The 21,036-nt window shown below is 38.5% G+C and overlaps 1 protein-coding gene across 6 annotated transcripts in view; it reads left to right on the plus strand.

Moving 5' to 3' along the window:
- The window catches only part of ZBTB20 (zinc finger and BTB domain containing 20), a 503,536-nt gene that overhangs the window by 78,158 nt on the left and 404,342 nt on the right, over positions 1-21,036 (plus strand). For 4 of the 6 annotated variants that reach the window (XM_042031786.1, XM_042031783.1, XM_042031788.1 and 1 more), the window contains one exon: positions 9,127-9,186. The gene's annotated coding sequence lies outside the window, so the exon portion shown is untranslated. The remainder of the gene's footprint in view (positions 1-9,126; positions 9,187-21,036) is intronic. The other 2 variants (XM_042031784.1, XM_042031787.1) reach the window with 1 other exon arrangement.

Raw genomic sequence — 21,036 nt, forward strand, 5'->3', positions numbered from 1 at the left:
CCAACACGGTTTTAATCCAAATACTATATATTGATGTTATCTCAGCTAAGGCTTTTACTAAATCAGCTGTCCTCATGTCCTTAAAGCAGAATGAATGTTAGAACTAAAAATGTGCTACAGATCTGAACATCTCAGTCTTCATATTGATTAATACAATAGTTATTTTTGTAATATTATTAATTTTTAATTTGACCCATTCTTGTTACTTGGTTCCTATGTACTGGTTTTTATACATTAATCTTTATAAAAAATAAATACTGTATCTGTAATGAATGGTAGAAATGACTGGAAAAAATAAGGGGAAGAGTGTTGTCAGGATAGAAGATATTTTGTGGTTGTCACATTTAGTACTGTTTCAAATGTGTATTTTTGTTCTAATTCCCTTTATGTTTAGACTAGACAAACCTATTGCAGCATGAAGGAACTGTTTTGTGTCCAGACGTCATTGCAAAGTGGCAAATATTGAATTTTTAATGTTCCCCACTGAATATAACTGGGGAAAGATACATTTTCTAAGAGGTTTTGTAGATTGTTTTGTTTTGTGGTTTTTTTCCTAGAGGAAATGTGAACTAAATTTTTCTGTTGTGAGGCACTTTAGGTATGCCATGTAAGTCTTATACAAGTATTGGAGTAATATTGAAAAATTCAGTAAAGTACAAGAATAAAAAGAATGGAAAATAGGCTCAATTTTGTTTTGTTTCTGTTTTTAAAAATAAAATTGTTTTGAATGTCACTTGACAAACATCGACTGATGATAGTAGGAAAAGCTTTGGAACTGATATTTTGTCAGGGATTTTAATAAACAGTAAGAGTCCTTTGTAATAATGCTGCAAATACTTGACCAGCAGAAAAAAAAAAATGCTTTTGCTGTGATCATCTATTTTTGCAGAAAAGGAATTTGGTATTTACTGAAGTCTTAGCATCTGTCTTAGCAACCTTATTATGAAAGGATTGATAGATATATTGACAAATTACACAGCAGAAGAAATACGAAAAGCTGAAACTGATTACAAGCAAGTTTTCTTGCCTTTTGATGACCTTTTGTTTCTTAACTGGAGTATCCTGAGCTTCAGAGTCAACTGGAGACCACTTGTCTTGGGAGGTTATCATCCTTCCTTCACTCTGTTACATTCACCTGTTCATTGATACCAGAAAAACATATTTCTGATAAATGTGAAGGCTTTACTAGTTAGAGATCAAGTGTAAGAATTGCACCAGGACTGCTTATGGGTGTTTTGACATAGGGCTGATTCATGTCAGGCTGAAGGATTCTGTGATTTTCCCCTTTCTGGCCCTTACAGGTGCCTGCTGGTGTAGCTTTGATTCACTTTGTAAATAGAAGGAGCATGAAAACCAGTATACTTTTCCTCCTAACTAAGGACTAAAGTCAAAATCTCCTTTCCAGTAATTTCTGAACACCAATATAACCAAAATAGCTACAGCTATACCAGATAACTGGGATCTCTGCTCAGAGCTGCTCTCCAGCTCTCCAAGGAAAACTTGGATCTGCTTTGGCTGAGCGATTCTCCTTTGGTACCACCTGCTGCTCATATGCACTGGGCATCCTTCCCAGGGGCTTCCAGCTAGCATTGTGTAAGTACACACTGGAAAGGCTGCATAATTCATGAGGACATAGCTAACTTATCTGCCTCTTGAAAAATGTCCTGAAAGCCCTTCTAAACTCAAAGAAAGATCCTACTATGTCTTCTGGGTCTAGTAAAGTACAAAAGGTTGTGGAAGGATTTGCTGTATGTTTTGTTGCAATTGTTTCCATTGTGAGACTTCAGCAATTTTGAATGAAAATCCTTTTCCTTCAGCTGAGGCTTCCAGAGGAAGATTTGAAATAAAAGTTAAAGAAGGGATGGGCATTGTGCACATATCCCTAATGCTGCACCTTTTGTCTACTGAAGTGTTTGTAAGCTAGCCTTTAAGTCCATCAAAGATACATTTTAGTGTTTTCTCTACATGTCTTCTGCTTATCCTTATTTTCTGTAGCATTAGGTATACTCAGAAATACATGTATTACTTATACACTCTTCTCTATGTGTCAAATAGAATTTGTAAGTCATTTATGTGAGCAGTACACAGTAAACCATTCTCATACAGTGTACTAAATATTAAATACACAGCATAATGTGCTAATAAAATGTTGCTAACATAAGTAGGCCACCTAAATTAGAGACTAAGCCAACTCTATGATTAACTGTCTCATCTCCTGAATTGCACCTTTTCAAGGCTTTGGTAGGCAAAAAAAAAAAAAAAAAAGTATAGTACATAAATATTGACAAAATTGTTAAGATCTAAAACCAGGGGGAAAAACAAACAGTGTTTGACCATTAGAGCAATTAAGAGTAGATTAATAAATATGTTATCAGATTTCACGTTTGTATCAAGGCTGAGGAAATATTACTGTGTGAACTGGCACTGGAACAGCTCCCCAGGGAAGTGGTCACAGCACCAAACCTGACAGAGTTCAGGAAGGATTTGAACAATGCTCTCAGGCACATGATGTGATTCTTGGGGTGTCCTGCGCAGGGCCAGGAGTTGGACTTTGATGATCCTTGTATGTCCCTTCCAACTCAGCACATTCTGTGATTTTGTGGTATGTCTTCATTAATCCAGTGCTCCAAAGGCAATATTACAGAATAATTTCAATGAAATGCTAGTTAAGAAAAGTTCCTAGATACACAGCCATGTTTCTGCCATGGTGATGATGTTGATGATATTACCATTCAGACAAAAAGTTGTGACTGTATGATGGGCTGAGGTTACTGAGGAGGAGATGGCGTTGTTTTACACTGCTGAATGCTGGGGACTTCAAAGGGTCTGTGCTAACTTCAGCAGGTAAAGAAATGTCACTTGTTTTATCCAGCAAGGAACTTTGAACTTGCCTCATTTGCAGCATATCACCTGGGAAGGCTGTGCCACATCTGCACTGCATTAGGCAGAACAATGTGTCAGAAGGGAGAACATAAAGATGGGCCCAGCTGGAGGTCCAGCCTAGAACAGCATCTCGTCGGAACCTCGGGGACCGGTGGCAATGACCTTTTTTTGCTTGTGGCACAGAAAAGGTTTGCTTCAGCAGGGTAGCTTTATTCAGTAAAGAAAATGTGATTGTGCTGGGGCTATTTCATCCTTTGCTATAGAATTTCTGTCTGGAACTTTCACCAGGTTCTCCCTCTGCATCTAGCATCTTCCTAGCCGATGTACAGAAGCTGGGGAAGGTGCATATGCCTCACAGGAATCTTATTTTTGCTCAGCTGCAATTCAGAAACAGCCATCCTATTCACTAACAAACACATGAATACAGGATCTTTATACTAAAACTCTTATTTCTGTATTTAAAATTCCAGCATGGTTTGGTGAGAGGAAGGTATTTGGGGGTTAATAAGAAACGTGTATTCTTCAAAACAGTTCCAACTCCAAAAAAAAAAGTCCACAGCCTTATAAAATACCTGGTTTGTGTCCTAAAATAAAGCATGTATTTCATGCTCTAAAAGTCTGAGGTTTGTAGCTGAAAAAGATTAAGTAAATAATTCAGAATTTGTTATGTTTACTTGTTAATAATTAACCAGGTTAGTCTGTGTACTTTTTATAGGCATTGAACTTTATTTATTTATTTTTATTTACTTGGCTCATGTTCTGATTTTTAAATTTGAAGAAGTTTCTCCCAAGGAAGAGATCATGAGAGAAAAGGCATCAAGGAGTTAAGTACTGCACAGGAAACAAAATCTGTAGGGACACATAATCTCTGGAGAGAATGGAGAATTGTCATCTCTCACTTCCCTTCTTCATTCCTCCAGACTAATCTCTAGTGATTTAAGGGAATTAAATTTTAAAGGTGATAATGATTTTTCAGACAAAAGCAGCACCTTTGATTCTTACTTTGTATTTCCAGTGACCAGAGACAGAGAAGTCTCTCTTTGGTATGAGGTGACATTTGGTTCATCTCAGTCAAAGGAAAGTTCCAGCCTTGTTCCATTTCAGAAATAGCACAGAAATTTGAAGGAAAAGATCAGTAACAGACACACTGTGTGTCTGTTTTCTTGTTTGAGTGAGCTACGGTCTGGGGAGATGTTGTAAGCTGACAGATGTACAGTCTGAAATCCTTGTCTTTTGAGGAGGTACAGAGAGGCCACAGCAGCGTGAGTTGCTCTCCCAGACACATTTAGAACCATCCATTGAGAGACTGCATCCTGTGGCAGGCAACAGTTTAGTCCAAGTGGATCAGTCTGGGCACCTCTGCTTTCAGTGGCAATGAACAGGCCAACAGCTTCCCAGGCTCCTCTTGAATCTGAGTGTCCGTCACTTGAGAAGAGAATGTGATGAGAAGCAAAATAATTCTGTGTTTTCCATCCAGTAATTTTTGCTTGTTGTTTTACATAGTCAATCTACGCATTTACAATGCATAGATTGAAACAGAGAATGAGAAGAGGTTCGGATTTGGGTTTGGTTCCCCCCCGCCTCCCCTGCCCACTGCTAATCACATTCTCTTCCTACCTTAAGTAAAGCCACTGCCTAATATTTTTGAATGTTTGAACTGTTCCTTTGGTCTTGGCAGAATAAGATATCATTTGATATTTTCACTCACCTTTTCCAAAGGGGAGACAAAGCACAGGGCTGTGTGAAAAGTCAGTTGAAGGGATCGGCATTAAAAGACAAAAGCTGCTGAAATGTGAGGAGTGATCTTTGGACTGTATATTAAAAATCAAGGATTTAAAAAGACTGTTTATGTGAAAATTAATAGCCTGATTTTGTTGACAGTTGAAGTCTTCATCTGTTACCATGGCATGTTTTAATTCACTGTCTGCACTGGTATTTCCTTTTGAAGAAATACACAGGCTCGTTGCTAGTACCTCTGATATTAAAAATGCCATTTGCTTCTCATGTTCCAGGTGATGATTTCTGTTTAAATAAACTTATGTACATGAAGTTAAGGCATATGAACCTCGCAGACAGCATTACAGATGCTCCCTTTTTTCCATCACATGACTGTTGCCTTCAAAGATCATTTTGTCCCGAGCCTAGACAGTTAATCCAAGTCTTCCACAGAGATAAATATGGGCAGGCAGTATTTTTCAAATAGATTTTAGTAGTGCACAGGGAACTTAAATTGTTTCCTGAAAGACTTTTTCATGTGTGAAGAATGGAACTGTTAACACTGTTGTTTCTTTAAATTTTTTCTGTACATGTACGAAGCTTTCTTTCCCACAAATAAGCCAAATTGTGTCCAGTTCATTATCTTACACTTTCAGACCAGGTCAGTGGTCTGCTGTGGGCAGTTGTCTTCAGAAATTCTTCAGACAATGTCTTCGTCATGGAATTTAATGCTAGTCACTTGATTTATTCTGGTTTTTCCCCCCAGACAGACAAGCTTGACTCTTGAGAAAAGTTAAAGAGATCTCAACTCTAGTTCTCAGTGGACCAAAATAGTATCACAAAAAACATTACAGTCAGTAAGAATTGCCCTGTGGTTGTAAGTCCAGTGAAAAGTTGAACCAGCCACAAAACTGACCACTGAACATGGTCCCTCAGTTCCAAGCTGCATGGTAGTGGTGAGCCTGTGTGAGACAATCTGCTCTCCTGCTAGAAATGCTGCCCTGAAGATGAGGGCATTTCAAGCTCTAAGTCTGCCAGATAAGACTTTTCCACAAACATTAAATTCTCACACGAATCTTATTTTTTTTAAGAGCATTGTTGGGATGCACTGTCCATTTTGCTGAGAATATACTTTGCCCAAGTTTCATGCCAGGTTGAATCTCAAAAGAGACCAAGAGATTAATGTGTACTTTCACAGTGAATCATGTCTGAGATCCTTTTGGCTCCTATATTTATAGCATTAATAAACTAAAATTAATAAGTGATTTCTTTCATTCACTTGCTGCTAGAGTTTAGTTTGTATGTATGATGATTATGTTTGGAAGGAATTGAACTGGAGTGATGCTAATATAATTTATCTTACTCTTTTAATTTTGTTCTTAAATGTAGAATCTTAAAAAGAGAAGAGTTACCATCCTATAATATTTCCCCCCCCACACCATAATCTTGAAGAAAATGTAAATAATATTGGCACATTCATTACATTTTCTTGAATGGAATGTATTTATCTTGGTTTCTCTAAATCTGATGGTAGGTCACTGAACAGTGTTTTTTACATTAGTAGCAAATGTCAGAAGTCCATGCAGCCTATAAGGCATCAACATAAGGAAATGAACAAGTGTATATAGTTCTTCTTGTTTGCATTTTCAGCAGTACAGGATGCTCTTGTTACTGTACAAGCAATTAGTGTAGTGGAAGAGGCATTTTTCATTTAGGACTGTTTAAGTTATCCATTTCTATATTAATTAGTTTTGTGGTAGATCTCATTCTGGTTAGATATTTAAAAAGCAGAGTTAATAAATGTACCTCATTTAGGTCATTGTGAAAAGCACATTCTTCTAGGAAATCCCCATAACCTACCTCAAGCCTCTCTGAGGACTGAGACAGACTTGCAGCTTTGAGCCCAGTAAGCCTCTAGTGAGCCTATGCTGTGAAGTATTCACCTTTGCTTAGTACATGGAGTTAACTTTCATGTAAAAGTGAAAAAACTGAAGTGGTTTCCTGAGTTGTGTGCAGAGTTTTTCACTCCACTGATGTCATACAAATGCATCAGATTTTGAGGGTGTTACTTCATGTGATACGATTTGAATCACCAATAAGCTGTTGGTCTAAGTTAAACCACTAAAGGTTTAAACATGGAGGTTGGATTTGAAAACAAAGTGTATGGCCTGGAAACAGCTGTCTTGGTCCAACAAATTACCATCTCAAGTATAAGGCTTGATTAATTTAAATCATGTCTAAAAATAGATTTTAAAACTGTAGCAGAAATGTTGCCACTAATTAAACTCAGGCATTCAAATGTTTAGAAAGGATCAATTAATGATTGCAAAAATAAAATAACTGTAGCAGTTATACAGACTCTTGTACAGCACTTTCTGGCAAAAATCACAGCTGACAAGAGGGCAGCTTGTCATCATAAGTAGTTGTACAAAATTTCAAATGCCAGTGGGCCAGAGAAGAGAAACTGAGGCTTTTGACTTGGATTTAATCGTTTGCAGAGCTTGAGAAGTCTAAACACTGCTGGAGATCTGACTGATCAATGAGTTTTAAAATACAGAATTTTCTCTTGCACCTTGCAATCAGATTTTCCCATGTTCTTTCCATGCTTTTCAGCTCTCCCAGGCTCCCCAGTACCACCCTCTCTTACTGGGCTCATTCAGCAGAGCCATCTCTTGCTGCAGCACGTAGTGTGCCAGCAAGCAGAGTGGTTCAGGTGGTAGATACAGTAGACGTTAGGCAAACAGTACAATTTTGTACCTAATAGTATCGCTTGAATCAAACATATCCTCGTGCAATCCATCCAGCAGCATTTAAAGGTCAAAATCTGATCCTCATTACTCAATATCTAGGCCTTCTGCTTTGCTTTATTCATTGTCTGTGCAGAACTGACAGACTGTTCCAGACCATCCTTGTGTAATGCTGGAAAGTGCTAACAGCTGCTGTCCGGCGAGCCTGTCTCTATTCAGGCAACTGCAGACCTTAGGAAAGATGAAGCATTTGTTGCACAGCCTTAGATCAAGCAAAATAAACCTTCCTCCCTGAAAACAGGGGAAGCTGCCATCCAGCAGACTGTGCTGACTGCACTCAGGACCAGCGCACCCAAGGCTGGGGGATTGCCATAGGGAAATTTCTGCAGATGCTGCTGAGGCATTGTTTGTTTATAATGACCAGAGGTAGAAATCACCCAGAAAACAAGAGGAAAATGACGAGATCTGAAAAGAAATTATGAGCATGTCTCAGAGAAAGAAACAGACTAGTAGCCAGGAACTGGTGGGAAGTCAAGGCTTGGAAACAAAACGCCAAACCTGAAAGTCTACTGGTGTTGTATCTTCTTTATTTGAGAAGGCAACACTTTGTGTGCTTTCTTTCTAAATAAGTAAAGGTTCTCCAAAGATCAGTTTATTTCTGATAAGTAATCTGTTCTTGCCTGTAGTCCCAGTAGTTAAAATGTCTTCATGGCTAGCTGTGAAGAACCTCCACTAGCAAAATATATAGATTGTTTTTATAATATATAAACCATTTAATGATTTAAAAATATTTTAGTAATTTATCTAAAATTGTATTTTTGGATAATTTTTTTTAATATATTGTTAATACCAGTAGTCTTAGTTAGTCCTGCCATACTCAAGCTGGCATTAGCTTTGGGCACAGGTTCTTAGGTGGAAAGTCAGCACTTGAGGGGAACAAGGGGATCTCACTGGTCCTGCGAGGATTGAGGAAGCCTGACTCGAATTGATTTGAGCACTGTAATCTAAGTGAACCTCTTATAACAGGAATTAGAAACTGTGCCAATCTGGTCCCAAACCATATTCTGAACTGGTGAAGGAGCGTGCCCAACTCCTACTTCCACTCTTCAAAATGCTTTGTCTTTCCTCGGCTGTATGACAGCCGCTTCTGAACATTTTGGTAGTTACCAGCATATGATACCAAGTCTGCTTTTAGTTCTTTTTTTTCTCAATGCAGCCTGTGGAGAGGTTTTCCGAACATTTTAGTCATTAAAGCCATTTATATTTGAAAATGTGAAAATGTTATACACATTTTTCATTAAAAACAAAAAAATAAACTCCTCAGACTTTTGACCTGTCAGAGAACTTAGCTGTAACTTTTTCCTAATGCATTTGAATGACAAACATGGGTGGCAAAACTTTGGTTGTGACACGCATTTGCTTTTATCCCTAAGAGGAATGAAACTACACTTAATAGAAGAAAATGAGATTTACTTTTTTGAAGCATGGAGTCTTAGAAATGGCTCCCTAATTATTTTGTGTCCAGCTGTATAACTTTCCTCTCTGAAGCATGTGCTTAACATGACGCTTGAAATGCTAGTACATTTAGTTTGTTTGTCACCTGTGCACTACATGTGAATGTGTAGGACTTTGTTTTGTCTTCCTTCGGATAGCTGTATGTTTATACATGTACAGCATTCCACCCACTTCTCCCACTGAACACCAGCTATTTGACTGTTATGGAAACTCACGGGGTTTTTGTGTGCAAATCCCTAAACATATGCATTTCTTTTCTTTACAGCAGCATAAGAAAGAAGTGTTGAGAGCTGCTCTTAACCCTTTTGGAGGCCGAAGTCTAAAGGTAAAAGCAAACGCTCATGTTTGTGTTTCTGAAGGTTTTGATATCATAATTGTTTGGAAATGCTGTTTCCTTATCACATCTGAACTGAGATTTCCCACAGGAGAAAAGGAGGGATATGGTAAGAGGAATCAAAACATTATTAGACCTCTTTAAGAGCCACCAGCATATCTAGGCATAAATTACACAGGTAAGTTACAACTGGTAAACTGCAATTATCTATTTTACTTAATATGAAAACATTGGCGTTGAGAGTCAGTGGGACTTTCAGTAGAATTTAATATTGCTAAGGATTTAATGATTTTTGTCTCACTATAACTTGATAGTTTTTATGATAGATAAAGTTTTTTCAAATTACAGTAAAACAAATCCTGTAGCTCTTTTCTCAGGCAAGAGTCCCTCAATGGGAGTTTTGCCTGAGTGAGAACTGAATGAGGTCTAAATAATTAGCAATTAAAATATTCAGTTATTGTGCTACTGTATATAACAAAGCACTGGTGGTATTAAAAATTGCTAATCTCCTCCTTATTAAAATGTTAACTGCTAAACATAATACAGTTTTGCATTTTCTATCATTCAGTTTTGCAGTTCATTAGTAGAGGTGAAACGTTTGTGACAAATAGTCATTTGAACTTTTAAGGGATTGACTTTGTTTTCCTGGCATTTTAGTTAATATTTCCAACTGAGTTAATTTACAAGCAAAAGTTTTTGTGTAAGCCATGGATTTTAGGAAAAAAACTTGATCATGAGTAACTTCTCATACGCCATTCATGAGTATTTGCAGAAGGAAGCTGTTGGTAGGCTACTCCTCAGGAGGCAGGGCTGGGCAGTTTAGGTATCCCAGTTTATATACATTTTGATCAGCAGCTTCTTCTAAGGAACTTCAGTAATAGATTAAGGGTTGCCCATAGTATTTACCAGATAATTTTCAGTGAGACACTGGCGTGTGAAAGGTTCTGCAGCAGGCTAAGGAGGAAGTTGTGCACCCGAGGTCTGTTAATTAGCACATGAGCTCTTTATTACCGTGCTAGGTGATGTGAGAGCCAGGCTGTGCTCTCATCCTGCTTCACTGTGCAAAAGAACAAGTAAGATGCATCTCCTGTCTCCTTCCTCACATAGCAACAGAGGAAGTGTGGAAAGGGAGAGTGATATTTGATGGTAGAGAGCAGAGTGGTAAGTGAAGGTGGTAACTGGTAGAGGAAGAAGATGAATTCATGAAAGAATTTGGTGACAGGTGAGTTTCCCAAGGGAAGGCGACACCCTCAATGCTATTTCTCCCATAGTCACTCTGTGTAGTAGATTTTGTTACTTGTTATGCCTAAAGGGTTTTTTCTGATCTTTCTGCAGAGACATTTAGACCTAGTCGTTTAATTGTGCCATATAACTGTTGGCAGTTCAGGCCATGATTCTGCAAGGATTTACACATGTATTTCACTTACAGCATTATGAGTAATCCTGTTGAAATACATGAGATTAATTGCAGGGCATAAAGTTAGGCATGTATATTTGTCTTTGTAGTAAAAGAGGTGTAGTTTCATTTATTTATTTACTTCCAGGGTGGGAAATTATTTTTAAAAATATATACATATGTGGGATTTTCCGCTAATTTTGTAGCAATTAAAGAGAAGGTAGATGGTAGCAAAATAGGCTTTCTGCTTGCTCCCCAAAATCGCATTTTTGTCAGGTTCTCAGCTGTAAAGTATGGAAAAGAATAGGCTGCTATCATTTTCCTCTTTACATGCACAGTTAAACCTCCAGCTAGATGGAGATGATCATATAATTTATTATAGAGGAGTGAACAGGACAGAAATCAAACAGGAAGGCATGCGTACTTGTGTGGACTCTTGTTTATAATTTCATCAGATTGGTGCACACCTCACATATTTTATTTAGTGATAAGATATGCAAATTATTCTGGAGCCAGCAGCAATACTTTTCACCTGAATGTCAAAACTGGCAGAGATTTTTAAATCAAACCTCAGTAAAAATTTGTAATTTAAAGCAACTATTCCTAAGATACAGCTACCAACTACAGACAAGTAAATGCAGAATTGTTTCCTACTTTCCTTCATACTATTTTCCTTCCTCTCTAGTTTATCTCCATGGAGGAATAAGGCTGCAGGCTTACCTGTAAATACTGGGTGTAGCTATGGGCAGCAGTGCCCATATGTGGAAGTTAGTGCAAAGCACAGGAATGCAGTTAGGAAATGGGGAGACTTATGAAATGAGATGTACCAGAGGAGGTGTCCTCTGTATCTCCAGTTGCCTACATCAGATCTTCCATTCTGTGTGGGAGTGGGTAGCATAAACTCTTCATTTCAACTGCTTCTTCTGTCTTTGGTCTTCTTTAGTCTTCTTGCATTTATGTCCTTAAATCAGAATGTGGTAGTAGAAACCTGTGGATATAGTGGAACATTTGGATGATAGATTTGCCATGAGATCGAGAACTGAAATTCCTCAAAGCTGTAGATGTTTACCTGCTGGGGTTTTGGTTTTCAGTGTGCATATAGTCATGAGAGAAAGGGTGTCGCTGAATATGCAGCTTGGGATTTAAATGTTAGATGTGTTTATTTTTGGAATCCTTGTTCAAGTCGGTGTGCACTGACTATGAAGTGATAATCCTGTGTATTTTCCCCACATTCAGTTCCTCCTCTTCTCTCAGTGGATGTGTGCACATAACTATGTCCAAACACTTCCATCTGAAGTTGTCCTAGGACTTTCCTGGCTTGTTTTCTTCTTGTCGTTTTTAGTGTGTGTAGCTAATTAACAAGAGAGCTATCTGGACTGAAAACATCCAACAAAGGGTAACAGCTGAAGTTCCTGATTTTCGGAAAGATATGACCTGGCCATAAAATGTAAGTCCCACAATACATTCTCATAGATCTGGGTCCCATATCTCTCAGTCCCATATTCCTGAAGTACTCTTTGTGAAAAAGCCAAAATACTCAAGGCTTACTGCTTGTGCCGATTTGGGCCACTGCAGCAGAACATTTTGTTTACAACAACTAATTCTAGGACCTACTTTGGTGTTGTGGATACTTAACTCCTACCCACTCAAACAGAAGCACTTCAAAATAATTAAAGTAAATGAATAATCCACACACATAGCAAACCCTTTCAGAGGGAAAGTATTGAAAGCAAGAATTTGCTTTTTTTTGTTCGTTTTTGCTAAACCATTTATTTCAAGGTTTTCTTTAAAAAGAACCCAATGCTTTTGTTGAAAAATAAAAAAAATAAACCTTAATTTTTGATTTTCATTTCTGCCATGGCTGCTGAAGTTAAATCATTGAAAACTAGAAAAAAAGCAGATGGAATTTGTCTTTTCAAGCTCAAGTCCAGGCAGTAGTGTATTGCCTCTCTGCAAAATGCTTACTGAAGAAGCACTGGAAGAAATACAGTGGGTGTTGTGGTGTGTTCACTTTTAGCACACTGCTGTAAAAGACTTTGAAAGGTCTGAAAGTATTTGAGAGCACTTCCCTGATAGGCTGTAGGAATTCTCCTGGTTTAGTGTTTCACCTGAATGGATGCACTTTAACCATCTGTTGCAGTCCTGATGCCGTGGTTGCAGCTACCAACGCTGACACTTGGCCAGTTGCCACAAGAGTTGATCACTTGCTGCTGTATAGGGAATAATTGCCTAGATCTGATACCAATAACCTTATTAATCCTACCAAAACCTATGCATTCATATTTGATAAATATTGGTATTGGAATCTGTCATATTCTTTCAACATCAAGCTTCACGGGAAATCTCTGCTTCCATGCAGAAATCCTCCTTATTACAACTCCTGGAGGGGAAATTCAGCTTCTTTCTTATGTTGACACTACATTTGCTGGGTTTTTTTCAGTGCTGAATTTAATTCCAGGCATCCAGTAGCATTCCAGAGGGAGAGGTGACCAGCATTGCCGCCTGCACTGCTGTTCCTCTGCTTGTGATGAATAACAGCCCACTGAGCTGGTTAACCATTACACTGACTTTTTCCTGTTCCTTCATAGTTGATTTGTGCCCAGGGGACATGGGTTACCACAGCCTGGCTGCCAACCCAAAGTTCAGTATTGTGTGTGCATGTGTGTTTATGTTTACCTGCATGCATATCTGGCATGTTATCCAGCAGATATTCTAGTAAAACTAATGATGCCAGGCCAGTGTGCCTGGCTTTTCTATATAAAAGGTAGAAGTTGGAAGGGTAATGTTTTACTCTCTCTCCTTTGCTGGTTTTTTTGGATAATGAATGTGAAAGGATTGGCCTCTTAAATCAACACACTGGCACAACAAGTTTCCTTGTTCAGTGCTTTAAGCATGGAGTTTCAGGATGCTAAAATTCTCTCTCTTAGAGCACGTTTGAGTCATGTGGCCTGTGATTCATGTTGATTTGCCAGGGGGTATGACCTGATTCCTCCTCTATGAAAAAGACAATGTCCCTCTTCACTGAAAAAGTAGGGGCAAGGAATTTATGTCACAGAAGTTTTTTGAGATTCAGAACAAGATCTTTAACCACCGTGGTTTTTGCTCAGATGTATGTCAGGGTGGAAGCCAAGAAGAAACACATTCATTCTCATTTTCAGTCATTCCCATTTTCTTCTTCATCTGAACTGCAGATCATCTGGTGGTATCTGGATGATGTGGCACAGGGGATACTTGCTACTTTTGCCACGTGGAACATCATTTGGTTTTAAATTCTTAGTTCTGTGCCAGTGACTCAGTTTACGTTCATTGGAAAGAATAAATAGCAATTTTGCTGTCCAGATATCACAAGTACTGATATTTAATATCTCTGGTGTTTGTTTTGGGAAAGTTAATTTTCTTCAGTGAATAGCTCAGGACAGTGACTTTCTGCTTCTCCTGGACAGATTTGTATTCTATTGTCTTTTTAAAACCCAAAAGAGACTTGGCTTCCCTTTTTTTTCCATAAAAGTAGAACTTGGGTGGACAAGGAATTAATTGTGAAAGAGAGGGCTAAATCCTCCATTTGGTGGTTCAAGATTTTAATTTCAAACATTATTGTGTCTTGCAAAGTTCAGGAGATACATCTCTCACTGAGTAGTACAGTGAAATTGTTTCCTCCTCTTCTTCCTTCCCTCTCTCCTTCTTTTCTTCCCTTTATTTCTCTTCTTTTCTCTTTCTCTATTTCTTTCTCTCTCCTTCTCCATGGTATTATCTCCCTCTTTCTCTTCCTGTCTCCTCTTTGTGTAGATGGACATCTGTTTTCCTGTTAGACCTGAATCAGACATTTTGCGGGGACATTGTGATGCTGCTGCTGAACCTGAACCTTCCCGTGTGCTTTTCCTGTTCATTCTGTAAACCTTCCAGTCAAAGCTGACCCTAAGTTATGCAATAGTTTGATGAGCAGAGTAGCATTCCTGCATAACTCTGTGTTCTCAGCAGTGTGGGTCACTAAAAGATCAACCCCTATTCCTCCTGTACCACAAATAAAATGAGAGACAACAAAATGAGAGACAGCAAGAAGTCAGCAGCAGTGGGAGCTGGACCACTTCTGTGGCAGCAGCACATTTTAGTGCCAAGAAGATGAGGTAGACCATTTTGACTCTGAAAAACAGCTTTGAGGCCATTTTAGTCATTCCCTTTGGTTCTTCAGAATCAAACTTGTATCATTCTTAGTGATATTAATAGGACTTGGGGGATTATACAAGTCTCTATGCCTTCCAAAGACATATCTTTAGAATGGCAGAGAGAATTTATGAAAGTAGGCAGAGGCTCTTCTGACAGAAAAACAGCTGAAAACTTGTATTTTTTCTGGCAAGAAATCAATATTGAGAAAAAAATTAAGAAGGAAGAAACATTGCTACTTATTCACTCAGAGAGTGTTTTAATTACATAAGTTTTTATAAATCTGAATTGTGGTCATTTGCTGCAGAACTTTGATCTGAACCTTTTTCCTTCCTCTGAATTAAAATATCCTTACAGTAATGTTTATAGGCAAATTTAAATGTTTGGGGTTTTTTTTATGAGATGGGACTGCCCCAAGATGTCAGTATCTGTGTCTAAGTGTTCTGTTCTAAGTTATGTTTTAACAGTTTGATTGGTATATGGCTAAAACACAATGTTCCGATCTCACCTGCTTGGCTGGGCTATAAATGTGAGATGCACTATTTCCATATAAACTTTAAGCCTTCTTGGGATTCCAGAGGCCACCAGACTGAATCACTCTCAGGTTATCTCCTCCACCAAGACTGGAGACTCTTATCATTACTTCAGAGGTCATCAAGAGAAAATGTCTTTCTCTTTGCCAAGACATTATACTGCAGCAGAGATTCAATTCATTTAGGGGTGACTGAACATCTCTAGATCTTGGAAAGAAATATTATTACCTAAGCAAACTCTTTATGTTTGAGAAACAGCTTTTCTTTGCAATTAGTTGTTTTGCAATTAGTTTTAAAACTCTTCATCCTCCTACTATTCTTCATTACAATTGGTGACTTTGAGCAGAGAGATGTGTGGAGGCAACATTGCAATGTGAAAACCCTGGTTATCCAGACTGATCCAAATAAGCAAGCCCACCTTCCTCCCAGGCCCCTCAGAAAAGTATGGAACTTTTTCCCAAGCAGTTGTCTGGGGAGGAGAGCTGCACAGATTTTTGTAAAATGACCACATCCATCTATCTGGCAGGGAGATCTGCTTCCTGTAGTTTGGAGAGCTGCCTGTGGATTTTTGGGGGTTGCTCGTGTATGTACGCTGAGCATCAGTGGCCTGCAGGTGATCCTGTCATCTCTAACTCTAGAACTGTGCTTTGCTAAAATAGATTAATGTTCAATTACCCAAGCTTTATTCATGTCACTACTGAAATGCAGCAGCAGGTGAGAAGTAACTTCAATATGCCCTCTCCTGGTGTTGACCAATTGTGTTAAGTGCTATTTTCATTCTCCAGTTAGATTTTCCATAATCTAGCCTTGAAATCATGAGTTCTTTAAATTTTCCAGATCCTCAGAGACCTTCTGTAGTGTTTTAAGTCATTAAATTAATCTAGATGCTGGACTTTGTATTCAAGACGTGACATGACCTCTTCTGCTCTCTTCTTGGATACAAAAACCTCATCAATTTTCTGAAGAAAATATGTGTCCTTAAATAATTTCCATCTCATAGTGAAATCCATGTTTATCTGAATATTGATGTCTTAAACAGCAAAAGGAAGAATACATTGTCACTTGGAAAATAAGTATCTTTTCTTTCTTCTTATGTAGCTATTAACAGTTTTACATAGTAGTTAAATTTGTATTTACATTTTCAGATTACATTTTTTGGAACGTGGTGTCGAGAGGGAAAAAACATCTGTTAAAAAAATCACACTTCTCCTTTAAAAAACTTTTCTTTAACATCTGGTAATATAGGTGTTACGGTTAGTTTGGTTTGTAGGAAAAATACATATAAGCCTTGAGCTTTAATTTTGAAACCTGTACAGTCAAAGCTATGTACAGATGATCTGGATATCACTTGCAGAATTACAGAGTTTAGCCTTTAAATAAAATCTTACTTTACTTACTTCTATTTTGACAGTCAAGTAATTGTAAAATGGGTGGTTTTTTAAAAAACAAAAAGCATGATTTAGCAGAAGTTTTTCCTGCTTTTTTGATCAATTTCCTAACCAGAGATATTTTTTCTTGAAGTCTTGCCAATGGCGAAAATAAGGAGGGAATGCATGGACTCATGCAGAGTGCTCACTAGGGCAAAAAAAAAAAAAGAAAAAAGAAAACCCCTAAGCTATGTCTGAAGAAATGTCACATTTCTCTGATATGAATGAAATGCAGGACTCGCTTCTTACTGCTTTGAAAAAATCAAATGAAGTAACCTCTCCATTTACAGAACAATTTCACTGTGTGTTCCACTTCCATTTCTTACTGGAAATCAAACAGCTTTGTTTTTCAGCACTTCTCTTGCAAACTTGGTCCCTTGTGCACACACACAAAAACCCCTAAATCCATGCGTCCTAGGGAATCAAAGATTTGGGAAGGTACATTTTTCATAGGTAGTTATAAATATGTATTAAAAAATTCCCATTGCATGAATTTCTTAAGGGGATAATACATGAAATCACAAAGGAAGATGTTATGGCAAAAAGTACTGAAATAAACTCAAACTTAGATCTTCTTATTAGGAAGACTCTGACTGAAGTAACAACATTGCACAGATGCTAAAAACAGAGCAGTTGAGGTAGAACTGGGTTTCAGTGTGAGGCTTTGCTTTTGACCTTTTGCTGGTATGGAGTTCTAGGACAACATTGGTGTCATCTTCAGTTGCCTCTAGAATCTTTTTAGTTGTGGAAGTTATCTGCTTGTGAAATATGACCAGAAGTATTCATTCGTTTGTACAACTTCGGGGTATTAATTCTTAATAGAGCTTTCAGTGAGCTAAAAGATCACAGTAGCTCCTACAGGAAATATTCATGTGGGTGTTCCCTGAAAACCAGGAACAAATATTTTATTTTATTTTATTTTATTTTATTTTATTTTATTTTTTAAGAGAAGGGCTTGGGGAATGTCTGTGGGGTTTTTTTCGGGTTTCTTCTTCTTTTCTCTAGTGTACTGCATACACTAAATTTGAGACAGTAGAACTTTTTCCTTACACAAAGTTGTCATTGTTTTAAGGCCATTCTGCTCCCTCTGAACCTGTGTTGAAACAGGTGCCTCACTTGCTTGGCTCTCCTGGAGAAGTTTTATGGATTAAAGCACCACATGTACCCTGCACAGTGGCACTATTAACAGTGTGGAATGAGGCTGGGAGAAAAACTCATATAGGAGCTACGCACCTAGGTGCAGTTGGTAAACAGAGATAGTTCCCCTCATTAAGCATAATTAAACCTAATATTGACTGTAAACTCTTACTTACCTTAAACTTCTCTGCAGACATTGTGGGAAGGGGATTAACTTAGCAGAGAGGTACACTAATTACTACCTTCTTCACATTAAAGTTACCATCAGCAAGGCCTATATTCATAAATAAAACATAGTAGGGGATGAGAGACTGAGAAATATGTAAATTCATTTGCAGAAAAAAAGACCAAATTAAAAAAAGAAAGTTGAGTGATGCTACTGGAAGCAAAATGGCACTCTAGCTAATTACCATGAAAAGTATGATAAATCATGGACGTGTATCCTTGACTTCTGACTGATAGAGCCTGCAGAGTGCAATCTCTCATGCGTAGCTGCCTCTGACTGATTTAAACCCATGCCACTATTGGCTTTGATGGGAAAGCACAAAAGTGTGTTATTTTATTTCCTTGGGTATTGTTGCTACCTCTTTCTCCTAGAAATGACTTGCAATTATTGTAAAAATACAGTCTGATTTCTTGTCTGCAGAAGAATTGTTGTTTGATGCAATTGACAAACAAAGGCTCCGAAGATGGTCTACTTATGGTTTAATAGCTGCATTTTCAAATGCAATTGATCTGGTATATTGAGACAATTATAGAAATATCATAAAATGTCAAGGGAGGGGTTGCTTTTGCTTTGTTATACTTATTCTCATGGGAGAGATCTTGAGTCCCACAGACAAGATTAAAAGTCAGAATCAGTTTAATTTATGAATTTCTGTTTGTTTTCCGTAGAATTTTAAGTGAGTCACGTTGCTGCTCTCTGCTTCAGCTTTTTGATCTGCTTCCTCCCAAATTTCGTAGTTTTCTGCACTTAACAATTACTGCAAGGGACTGCACACACTTAGTTAGTATTATTCATGTGACAGGCTTGCAGGATGAGGCCATACTATGTGTTATCGTGTCAGTGCTGTTACTGCTTAATCCTGTAAATACTTTAAATTTGAATACATAACAATGATGTGATTATTATTTGTGGGGTATTTTCTGTTTTCCTTGTTGTCATAGGTTAGCAAGCATAGTCCCGGAAGGGACGTCCTTGCTAAGGGGTGCTTACAGTTTCCTCTGGGAACTGATAGAACCTATCAGCTGGCCAGTTTGAATATGGACAATTCTCTAAGCCACTTAAAGTTGTGATCACCTCTGTGATCCACATTTAAGAATAGGCAAACTCCCCCTCCAAGCTCTCTCTCGTTTCCGGCGCTGGGACAAGTGGCTGCAGGCCCCGTGTGGGGGCCGGCGGGCCCGGCCAGGCCCTGCTTGGGCCAGGCCGGGCCGGGCCACGGCCATCCTGGAGCCATGGACCTGTTCCAGCCGTGGAACCCCCCCCACTGCCTTGCCGTGGGCAGCCGGAGCGGTTCGGGTCTCCCCCCTCTCCACTGCGATAAGAAAAATTCAACATTCCAGCTGCAAAGCTGCAAGGCCGAGGTGAGATTAACCCTTTTATTGCTGTGAAGAGCTGAAAACCTGAGGGAAGAGAGAGAGAAGATGCTTAAAGCTGAAAGTCTGTTGTGAAGCTATGATATATCAGAGTATCCTGTTGTAATTTCATGAAGATATGGGGGGTGGAGTGTTCAACTCGTGAGCAAAAGCACCTGCGCTGAGATAGGCAGATGCTGACGCAGCTGTAATTTCATGAGAAGTTTGGACAGGGAGAGATGAACCAAATGAGGACTTTTGCTCCAAACGGGAAAGGAGAAAACCTCAGTCCGTAGAGATGCTCCCAGAGATAGTCCTAAAGATGAAGATAATGAAGACCCTTTGCTCCCAGGGAAGGAGAAGGGCCTCTGTTTTTGTTTCTGAACGGCTCAACCTTAAAATTGTACCCCAAAAAACTTCAAGAGTGGACCCTCGAAGGCAGTTGCGGGAAAAGCTGCAAGTCGGGGGAAAGGACTCACACGCAGGCAGAGAGACTCCTCTTCCTAAATGGACTGAACAATATTTGGAAGTGGGCGGCTGTCTCGTTGTGATAATGTTTTCATAGCATGAACAAGAAAAGACTTCTCTTTCTAAATGGACTGAACAAGGTTATTATGGAAGTGGTAAACAGACTGAACATCTTAAGGGTTGTCTTTTCACATTGTCAGTGGGAGAAGGGAGGAAGGTGGGGGGAGGAGGAGAGTTCTAAAGGTGGTATTTTTTTTTTTTCTTCTTCTTTTAGGTCTGTTAATAAACTTCTTTATATTCTTTCAAGTTTAGTGCCTGTTTTGCATTTCTCCTAATTCTTATCTCACAGCAAATAAACAGTAATGAGTATTTTGGACCAAACCACTACACTTGTATATCTGTCCGGAGTACTTTTTTGGTTGAGCCATATCAGAATAAAAGTCCCTTCTGCTGAGCTAGCTCACACCAGAATAATCCGAGGACAGATTTATCCTGAGCTTCCTGAGCAGAGCATTGCCCAATCCACAGGCATAGGAGAAGCTTGAATACACTAGTATTTAATGTGCAATTTAATTGGCTTCTACTGAGTATTAGCATCTAACTTTTGGAGAAAAGGAATTTAAGCTTTGTAAAGCTCATAGGACTGCATTTTGCTGAAAGAAGGAGAGGGAAAAGTGAAGTTGTTAGTTGAACAGCTGCAGATAGGTTCTAACCAGTGAGTACCTTGTTTGTTTGTTAATTTGTTTCATTTCTCTTTTTGGCTTCTCTTTTTTTCTAGAGAGATTTACTGCTGTAATGTTGATATGATGTATGGGTAGGAATGTGTAGTTCCCAGGTATGGGTATTACGCTTCAAGAAACAACACTTAGTAATTAACAGTGTTTTCCTGCTCTGGTAACCCTTGCTCTTTGCAGCTTTTTATGTAGCCAGCTGCAGTGTTTATAGACATTATCTTCATATGCTTTTTGCAGTTTCACTGAGTTTTGACAGCATGGAATTTCAAGAAATATCTAAAAATTGTTTCAGAGCTGCAAATTACTTTCAAAATTTACATGGCTTAATTCTGCAGTGACATACATGTCATAGCAGATAGTTAGCAAAGCAAAGAGATGTCCTCTGAGCAACAGTCCAAAATTATTGC

The sequence above is a fragment of the Corvus kubaryi genome, unplaced genomic scaffold (assembly GCF_017639235.1).
Source record: "Corvus kubaryi isolate FWS band 111438036 unplaced genomic scaffold, C.kubaryi_AGA036_p1.0 37341, whole genome shotgun sequence".
Lineage (NCBI taxonomy): Eukaryota > Metazoa > Chordata > Aves > Passeriformes > Corvidae > Corvus > Corvus kubaryi.